This window comes from Apostichopus japonicus, chromosome 9 (assembly GCF_037975245.1).
Source record: "Apostichopus japonicus isolate 1M-3 chromosome 9, ASM3797524v1, whole genome shotgun sequence".
Taxonomy (NCBI): domain Eukaryota; kingdom Metazoa; phylum Echinodermata; class Holothuroidea; order Aspidochirotida; family Stichopodidae; genus Apostichopus; species Apostichopus japonicus.
The window spans coordinates 12724231-12735000 of record NC_092569.1 but is presented as its reverse complement, the minus strand read 5'-3'; the positions used below and the strand labels follow the sequence as shown (position 1 = coordinate 12735000).

General features: G+C 36.4%; 1 pseudogene; it reads right to left on the bottom strand.

Moving 5' to 3' along the window:
- Nucleotides 1–8774: 8774 nt before the first annotated feature.
- Nucleotides 8775–8868, bottom strand: LOC139974612 (U2 spliceosomal RNA; annotated as a pseudogene).
- Nucleotides 8869–10770: the final 1902 nt, after the last annotated feature.

The following is a 10770-nucleotide window of genomic DNA, read 5'->3' as shown; positions in this document are numbered from 1 at the left end:
CTACCCATCATATGATAACTGATGTATTGGGCTGTTTTAGCACATTGAATATTTTGTCTATGTGACCGCTAACATTTTGAGATAGTAGTTTAGTATAGTGCTCCACTAAACACGGTATCTTCCAGCTTCACACAGGAACTTCTAAAACGCCTAAAAATAACCTTCAATCCTCTCGACGTATTACCCATCGGTAGTGCATGTCAGCCTGTTCAATATCGAAGCATCGAAATGAATTATGTATGACTGAAAACATGACACAAAAGTAACTTCAGTAGGTGGTACATTTAGAACTATTTAACGACGGTTAACTTTCCAGGCGGATCGACATATTATTGTAGTATGATATCTACAGTGTATTTATGATTGTAAAATGTCCAAGGGTTACATGGTAAAAGGAGGTCAAATGACAAATTGGTCAACATGCTGCGGAAAAGCGTTTAACAACCAAATGTAATTTGAGTATTACGGTATTGTTGTAATAATAATAAATATAGTAGGCTATATGTAACTTGACAAAGGTTGTACCTGCGTGGCTTAAGACGTCATAGGGTCAGAGGTCAATCGTCAAAAAAAACTTAAACAGCTTCTTTAGCGCATATTAAAATGACAAACCGGCCAAACTCGTATCGATATTTAAGTACTCGAAGAAGTCCACATTGAATGATGTGTTCGTTTGTGGTAATGATGTCCCATAAGCTGTGTGTATAATATCTAACGGGGAAGATTAAAGTGGGGGGGGGGGTGCTCCACACTTCCATAATCAGTCGGAGGGTTTTGGCAAACTTGAAAGGTATTTCTTTGCACAACGTTACTTTAATACCTTATTAAAGACCCTCAGAATGCACTATTTGATCTCTTAACTTTTTAAAAGTTTCTTCTGGGGTGAAAGCCAACATGGAAAACAAATCCAAAGACCACACAACCATCCCCTCATTCGTAAAAATAAGTGGATCCGTCGGGCTACGCCTTGTCCACAACTTATCAGGCCTCTACCAAAGTCGGTGAGGGATCATTTGGAATGTGCCTTCTTCCTCCCCACACCCCCACCACACTGTACACCTCAATGATATTTAGATGTGTAAGAACATTGTTCCTCCCCCTCACGGTCTTTTCAGTAGATATATTTTCAACCGTTTCTTATTTGTTTTACGTGATAATCTTTAATTTATTCCCAACTAAACCAAACGCGCTATTGTTACTATAGAAAGGCACTTTATGAATTTGAAAAGTAATAAAAAAGAGGTTGAAAATTTACAAAACAACACTGAAAACGCATATGTTCGTTATATGAAGCAATGAATGGAGTCGAAGTGTAAGCATTGTTATGACTCTGAATAGAGATACTGGTTAATAACCTACACTACAGCAGATGTATTAATGATAAAATGGATTGAAGCAAGCAAATTATTAATAAGAGAACTGATCTTAGAGGTTTAATGAACATTTTTCAATGAGCATCCATTTTTTCTTCTTTGCACAAATCACCTTCGTTCTTCAACGACATATCAGTATACCAATATAATGTAGATAAAAAAAATGGTCCAACAAGTGGTTATAAGCTTTGAAAATGCATATATGTAAAATGACATATAGTAATGAAGATTAAAACTCGTTATTCCGAAAGTAATCGGTCCTCGGGCAAAGCGTTTTCATTAAAGGAAAATTCATTGGCGAAAATATTAGATTTGTTTTAGATCTGATAAATTATACTTTTGAGAAAAATGTACCAGGTTTTCTTTTTATGGTTGACTTTGAGACAGTCTTTGACAGTGTGGAGTAGAACTTTATTCCACTATTTCGGCAATAGCTTTAAAAAGTGGTTTCATGTTCTCTATAACAACAGTAATGTTTGTATTTGTAACAATGGTTATACTACAGGCTTCTTTTTAATTAATAGAGGTGTTAGGCAAGGCTGCTCCTTATGCCCTTACATTTTTATTCTGTGTGTAGAAATTCTAGCTTTAAAAATTAATTGTAATAACATTCTAAGGGGAATTTATATTGCTGGAAATGACACAGGGTTGCTTCAATACGCGGATTACACTGTATTTTACATTGATCATAACAGACATTCTCTAAAGGAAATTCTTCGTGTTCTTAATAACTTCAAGCTCTCGTCTGATCGTGCTGTGAATTTCTTCTCTGTTTCCGTTGGGCCCTTTTATTCACCATAGTCCAGTGTTCATTTATGATGTCGGTATTAAACCTACTCGAGGTCCAGTAAAATTCTTAGGCATTGTCTTTACTAATAACGGCGACGATCTATTTCGATTGAATCTCATTCCTAAAAATTGTTAATGTATTTGGTCTACTAGCAGTTTAACCCCAGTGGGAAGGAATACAATTGTTCAAAGTCTCGCGCTTTCTCAGCTAGTAGGCCAATATTTGTTTCTAATTTCCAAATCCGCCATAAAGCTTCATTAAAGAGGGTTGATCACATCATCTTTGATTTTGTTTGGCATGGCAATCCAGACAAAGTTAAACGTTCATCGATAATAAATTGATTAGGAGAGAGGGGTTTAAAGGTACCTCACATTGAGAGTTTTGTTAAAAGTCTGAAGTGCACCTGGTTCCGCCGTTATACAATCGATATGGATGGACCGTGGAAAGTTTACTTTGATATCTACTTACTATCCTTTGGTAAAAACACTGTTTTTTAAGTGCAATTGTAAGAAATCTGATGCAGACGCGTAGCGAAGAATTTGCCATAGGAGGGGCGAACCTGTAGGCAAATTATCAGAGCCGTAGATTCGGGACTGGAAACTATGAAAGCGTTGGAGCAAAACGTACAAGAAAAGTTTGGCCGAAAATGCCTCCCAGATCGCTGGAAATGGCACTTCCCAGGCCTTGCAAGTCTGCATCTAAGCATTTTCTATTTGAAATTACTAACGATATCATAAAAACGTACAAAAACTATGCTCAAGAGGGAGGGGGAGGGGGGAGGTGGTCGCCCCTTCGCTCCCTTGGCTACGCGCCTGATCTGATGTCAAGAACATTTCGAAAGGTTTTATTAAACAAATATGTGAGACGTGGTGTGACATCACTTATATGCCACGTGCGGACTCTATCGGAGATGAATGTATGTGGAATAACTCTCACTTACGCATGAATATTTTGTATAAAGAAGGGATTTTATTTGTAGGCGATCTCTTCAACGAGAACGGAGCTCCTCTGTCTTGTAAATCTTTTGCAAATAAATACCAGCTGAGTGCTTTCCCGATTACAATTTATTGGGGCTTAATTAATGTACATGTATTACCATAAAGCTGCTTAGACGAATCGAATAAGTATCAACATCAGAGCACGAATTGTAAAACGATACTGTGATTACGTCATTGCCGGAAGATCAGCTTTTGTCACTTAGGTTTACATTTAGTTATCTTCATTAGAAGTAGTCAATAAATCAATCTTCCAGCAATATATAACGTATATACTTATACAGGAGATATGGTTTGGCATAAAGCGTCTCCCATTCTATTCAGTAAATCCATTTTCAATTGCAGTTTATATGCTTTACTTGATAACCTTTTATTTATTCCCAGGTAAAGCAGACGCGCTATTGTAACTAGAAAGACTCTTTATGAATTCGAAAAGTAATAAAAAAAGATATTGAATGTTCACAAAATATCACTGAAAACGCATATGCTCCTTATTTGAAGCAATGAATGGAGTTGAAGTGTAAGCATTGTTATGACTCTGAAGAGAGAGACTGGTTAAATACCTACCTTACTGTAGATATATTAATGATAAAATTGATTGAAGCAAATCATTAAAAAGAAAATTGACTGGGAAGTTTAATGAACATTTTTTAATGAGCATCATTTTTTTCTTTGCACTTTCAAGTTCATTCTTATTAAAAAAAATATCAGTATACCAATATCATGTAGATAGCAAATTGGTTCAAAATGTTGGTTAAAAGCCTTGGAAATCAAGATTTATCAATTTCAATTCAATGTTTGAATATGCAAATATGTCAAATGACATGTATTAATGAAGTAGTGCAATGAGTATTTTACCTAACACTGCAGTAACTGTGGATATATATCTCTACCTTTAGTATTCTCTATAGTTTCAGTCGTCATAAATGTCATTTAATTATGCTAACGTTTGTGCTATTTGCATAAATTATGCCTTATTTTTAGACGGTGGGGTATATTGTGGGGTAGGTTGCTATGAGTAACTTTCAGTTAATTGGTTAAAATATTCACGTGTGATTATCCTTTCGTGTAGGAATGGTAGTAAGCACAACTACCTTCTTTGATGTCCAAGTGACGTTTTCAGAATTGTCTTTATTAGATATCTTAACAGAAATGAATCGAATTTTTAAACAAACAATAAGTATTGATGAAAATAATCTATACTTGATATTTGGAATTGCCAAAAGTTTAAAAGATCCTATTTTGTTCAGATCGCTGCATTAAGTTAGTAATATTTCGTAGACCTCTATGAAGATACAACAAGAAAAATAAACTAAATTTGATACTTTTCACTAACACAACAATGTAGTATTTTTGTCATAATCAATAACCTACTGTCACGAACGAGTTGCTGTACCTAGTAACTAGTCTCATTTAGCAAATAAGGTACATATTTCGACTGAATAACAGAACCTTTCGCCTTACAAGACATGTTGCGAGTTCTGATGGTAACACTGTCGATTATTAATATTATTTTATATATGGAAAGAAATACATTGAAAGGTTCAACATAAAATATGATGTTGTGAAATTTACGCCATTCTATGTTCAACAAGAAACAAATGGAAGTAAGAACCAGTAAAGGCTTCAGATGTCGGTACTCCCTGTGGTTATCTTGGTAGTCCCCATAACTATACAGCTTGGTAACAGCCGTGCTCCCCCCCCCCCCCCCCCGTTCTCTCCTGTCGTGTGCTTTCATTAGCTTGTCTGAAGTATTTTGGTTTTCAGTCTGTTTAGCAACAACAAAGTCACTAAGCGGATGTGTATACATTTAAAGTATAGAATTAAGTGTATATGCCCGTTACATTGTTATTGTTCTGTCACAGTAGCCTACTACATATACTATATGTGTTTTTTTTATAATTCACATATCACCTCTGTTTAAAATATACCTCTATTTTAACTTGAGTAGCATACCTATGGGTCGATAATCGTGTGACACCAGTCATGGTTACATTTTCCAAGAATGACAATCAAACCCAGGAGGTTCAATACTTTATCCAGTGCCCGAACCGCTATAACACGGTTAATGCACAAATACTCATCATAACACCATGTCTCCTTAGTCACTTTTCTAGGTCTTCTGGTTTTGTCGCATGGACCATGACCAGTATGGCGGGCCATCAGTCTCAAATCATGGGAGATCGACTTATACCGATTTAAATCGACATATACCAGTTTCCCTCGACATATCATCGATTTATTTTACTTATCATCGATTTAAATCGACATATACCAGTTTACTTCGACATATCATCGATTTATTTTACATATCATCGATTTAAATCGACATATACCAGTTTCATTCTACATATCATCGATTTAAATCGACATATACCAGTTTCATTCTACATATCATCGATTTATTTTACTTATCATCGATTTAAATCGATGATAAGTAAAATAAATCGATGATATGTCGAAGTAAACTGGTATATGTCGATATAAATCGATGATATGTAGAATGAAACTGGTATATGTCAATTTAAATCGACATATCATCGATTTATTCTACATATCATCGATTTATTTTACTTATCATCGATTTAAATCGATGATATGTAAAATAAATCGATGATATGTAGAATGAAACTGGTATATGTCGATTTAAATCGATGATATGTAAAATAAATCGATGATATGTCGAAGTAAACTGGTATATGTCGATTTAAATCGATGATAAGTAAAATAAATCGGTGATATGTCGAGGGAAACTGGTATATGTCGATTTAAATCGGTATAAGTCGATCTCCCATGATTTGAGACTGATGGCCCGCCATAGACCAGTGGAGTACGAGAAACACGCACAACGCCGTGTTGAATGCGATAGACGTAAACAAATATGTGAGGCGTGGTGTGGCATCACTTATATGCCACCCACGGACTCTATCGGAGATGAATATATGTGGAATAACTCTCACTTACGCATGAATGTAAATGTAGCTTTTAACAATATTTTTTATAAAGAAGGGATTTTATTTGTGGGCGATCTCTTCAACGAGAACAGAGCTCCTCTGTCTTGTTAAGCTTTTGTGCATCAGTAATTACTGTTTTGTGTTTGTAACACGGTAACATGCGTTACAGGTGGCACCAGTAGTTACTGTACTAGCTATGGGTATCGGCTGATGGCACATGATCCATTGATGTTCCAGTTGTGATTCTGATAGCTATTACAATCGGTTCCAGTAAAGCAGGACCTTTCAGTCTCTATCTAACACTTACAGTCTAAATGGAAACTTACCATGGAGAAGGTCTAGAGAGCATTTTCAGCTATGATTGGTCTAGTATGTGGTGTAATCTCAGATTCAATGAGGTGAAGGTTCGTCATCATTATCTTGAAAAGTGTTAGTGATATACAAGAGGGCCAACCGCCAGTTAAATCAGAGAGTTAACACTTAGACATCAAAATAGTATATTATTTCATGCACCACTTTTCATCTGATTATTGTGAGAATTAGATTACAAAGCAGATCGATTCCATAATTCACATGATTATTCATCAACTAATGTACAGTGGATAGCCTAACAATGTTTTTGGTAGCTAATGCTCCGAAAAAAATATAATAATAATGTTTATCACTAACTGGTCATTAACGAAATTATGTGAAAAAAGTGAGGGCGCTGTACAGTCAGATAACCGCTTTTTCTTCAAACCCCAAAACAAAGACTATACAACAACTGTATTTGTATACAAACACATGTCATTGTAGTTCGTGGTGAAGGTCAACGTTATTTAGTTGTTCATATTCAATGGAAGGGTCTTTGTTGCTGGAACCCCCTTTGAAGATTTTGGTCCCGTTTGGTCCCTTAACGTAGACCAAAGCTAGGCTATACTGTGTTATATTTATAAACAATCCTTTAGCTCGCATGTGTCTGCAATATAAACTATTAAATTATGACTAAAACTATCAGGTCCAAGCTCTCAATCACTAGTCACGCCTATTACGGACGTGACAGAGAATACACAGAGTCCTGATGGGTCAATTGAACAACAAGTTAACGTTACTGTATCCTCGCCTAGTTAGCGAAATTTTACGAACATACCGTGATTTGCACCGAAGGCGTTATGGATGATTAATCTAACGAATACATGTAGGCCTATAGTCTATCATTGCAAATGTTACTCCATCTGTAATATTTGCCATACACGGCCATAGTAGATAATAATGCCATGCCACAATAATAACGTTACAAGTGCCTATAGTACACATAACGCCGAGTCGTTGCGGATAAATATGATTAACTTTTCATGCTTGCAACTTTTTTGCAGGATGTTTTTTACTCAAATGCGTTCAAATGTTACGTGTATTGTTCAATTCGAGAATAAAGAACCAAAGTAGAGAATTGTACGTATTGTTTTGAAGAAGAATGCTACCCAATGAGATTTATTGTATTTACGTGTTCATAATTAAATGTTCGCCGCCACAATTCTTTGCAAATCTGAGTCTGGATTTTTTTCCTGCGTAGCCAACCTTTGCCTTTGAGATTGCTATGAAGAGTGTATGTTAAGCTGGTATTCACCAGCCAGCCATGTAGATGATGGAGCGGGCTAATAATCCCAATATTGTAGCGCGCATGCGCATTACAGTAATAAACCGTGGCGAGATTCTGAACGTTTGCCAGCAGTTTAATACAAGTGTTCGTGCTGAAGAAAGTCAATACACAAGCACATTTGGTTCAATGAGTGAGTTGACGATAAAACTGAAATAAACAAAGGAAAAACTACGTCTAAATAACAAAATGAGATAATATACATGTTATGAAAACAAGCAAAAGGTAACATATTCCACAAGAAGATGACATTCCTGGCGACAGATTAACTGTGCTGGTCAAGACGCAAAAGGCTGTGAAAAATAACATAGATAAGGTAAATAAGTACTGACTGTCATTCTTGTGGTTATCCGAAACTGTCCACTTCAAAGTCAAAGTAGGGAACACATAACATGTAACTGTATAAAATTGAGTAAACAAAGGTCCACCCTAAACTCCATTCAACCAAAATATGACCTATATACACATATACCCTGTACGCGCATCATGCACATATAACAATGTTTACATATCACGCAATTAGAAGCCAAAGGTAAAGAAACATACTGAATGAGTTGTGATGGTAAATAGAATTCCCAAGCATAGATATGAAGTACGCGTGCAATAATAAAGATACCAAGAAATACCACAATACACAACCTTGTATGACTTAAACAAAACCCTAACGACCAACCAGTTAACGTGTAAGCCCAAGTATGCATAAAATCCCACAAACCGTAAGCAACAATGTAGTACTGGAACGTAGCGGAATTGGTATACGGTCATACATAAATGGAGGATAAAAAACCTTAGGGCACCTCTCAAAATCACAGCGAAAACTGGCCAGTAATATCTGTGATTGACAAATTTGTAATCCTAAATTAGCAGTGTAAAAATACAACAAGTAGTCACAGACTATCACACTCAAAGTTAAGAAATGAGCAAGACACTTTTTAAGAAAAGTCACCCAGGAAAGAACCTGGGCACGAAAAACCAAACTACCGAACGGCTGATCCGCTCTCAATCTCAGTCCCCTTACATCGGGACTGGGACTGTGTGATCATCGTCGGGTGTGTTTCACCATTCCCTCGAAAAGAAACAGATACTACACATGATCTTAGCCAAAAGGCCGAGAAGCGATAATGAGCAAGATTAAGGCTAAATGTTCGCATCTAAACTAAGCGATGCTTCTGAGTTGAAAAACGTGACAAATTGTAACCAAAACGATCTAACAGATCTCAGTAGTCGAAAAGAAAAAGGTGGCGCTACACTAAAAAGTAATATAAATAGAATTAAAAATCATAAACACAACACCACCTATCCAAATGCATCCTTCAACGAAAAAGGGGAGAAAAAAAGGATTTCAATCAACAAAAAAAGTAGTAAGTAACAGAACTTATCACTGGTAAGATTGAAAAAATGTTAGACTTTGTTGATTATCCGTTATAGAGACAAATTAAAAGGAGAAAACACATATTGAATTCATTTAATTAACGTTCGTACTTTCTTTGTATGTTATTGACAGCTCATTGCTCTATATACTCATGTAATGTCAGAAGAAATATCCAATTGGAAGGAAAATTGCTCGCTACCGACGCTTAGACCAGATCACCATCAAATCAATAGCTTTGTATTTATTTTGCTTTATTTTTTGGCGGGGTAACAAATATAAGATAAATAAATGTAAATTATTAATTAATACAGGTTTGATAAGGTTTTCAACACTGTTAAAATATGTCGTATTTTTCAGTAAAATACAGGTGTGACTTTGCATAATCTCCCTCTGACTTTTTTATCCGGGGGATAAAATAATTCCGTTGTATAGTTTCCTTTACTACTCTGTATATGACATGTCATTAATGTTGTTCAGGTACTCTAAAAGGACAAAGTCTAGTTTAGAATTGATAAACTACTTCAATACAACACGACATGACATTTCAGATATGATCAATGTGCAAAGCGTGTTAATTTTGCAATGAATTCGTACAAACATCAAAAAGTGTTAATCAGCGATGGTCGCAATAGTTCTTGTGTGCTACCTTCAAAAGCCGTTGATCTATATAAATCAAATTCTAGATACACGAAGGTACACAAACACTTAATCCAGACGGTAACTGAATACACAGTCAATTGGTAGACAGTGCGTAGTTGAGCCTCAGTATAACACATCCATTAGTCAATAAAAGCTTGCAAGGGTGCCCTGTGGTGATTCAGGAGAATTATTTTCGGCATTGAAGACTCGCCACAAACCCCGTGCGGCGCTCTGAAAAAGTTAACTTCTCCGTTGCTTGCAAGTGAAGTTTTCTTCTTGTCGCTACAAAATTCAGACTTTAATGAAACGTGATACCTTGTTATCTTTTATCTAGACCTGAGATGTCCATCGCTGCTATGTACACTGTGTTGTGGGTATTGACCGTAGCTGTATGCATTGACTGTGCCCTAGTGTCTAATTACCGACGGTAGCAAGCTGTGTGTGTATTTTCGGGGACCAAACAACTACATCCACTCTCATCCCGTCCCCTTACATCTAGACTAACCGTGTGATCAACCAAAAACCAGATCCACTCTCAACCTGTCCCCTTACATCGAGACTAACCGTATGATCAACCAAACAACTAGATCCACTCTCAACCTGTCCCCTGACATCGAGACTAACCGTATGATCAACCAAACAACTTGATCCACTCTCAACCTGTTCCCTTACATCGAGACTAACCGTATGATCAACCCAAACAACTTCATCCACTTTCAGCCTGTCCCCTGACATCGAGACTAACCGTATGATCAACCAAACAACTTCATCCACTTTCAGCCTGCCCCCTGACATCGAGACTAACCGTATGATCAATCAAACAACTTGATCCACTCTCAGCCTGTCCCCTTACATATATATAACCGTATGATCAATAATAATACACACATACTGGTATTAATATAATTAGTTCATTTCCACTCACTGTCGGAATAGGGTACATGACATGTATGGCTATAATAAAGAGCGCCATCTTAAATCTCTGCTCTGGCAGAAGTTTCACATAAAGTA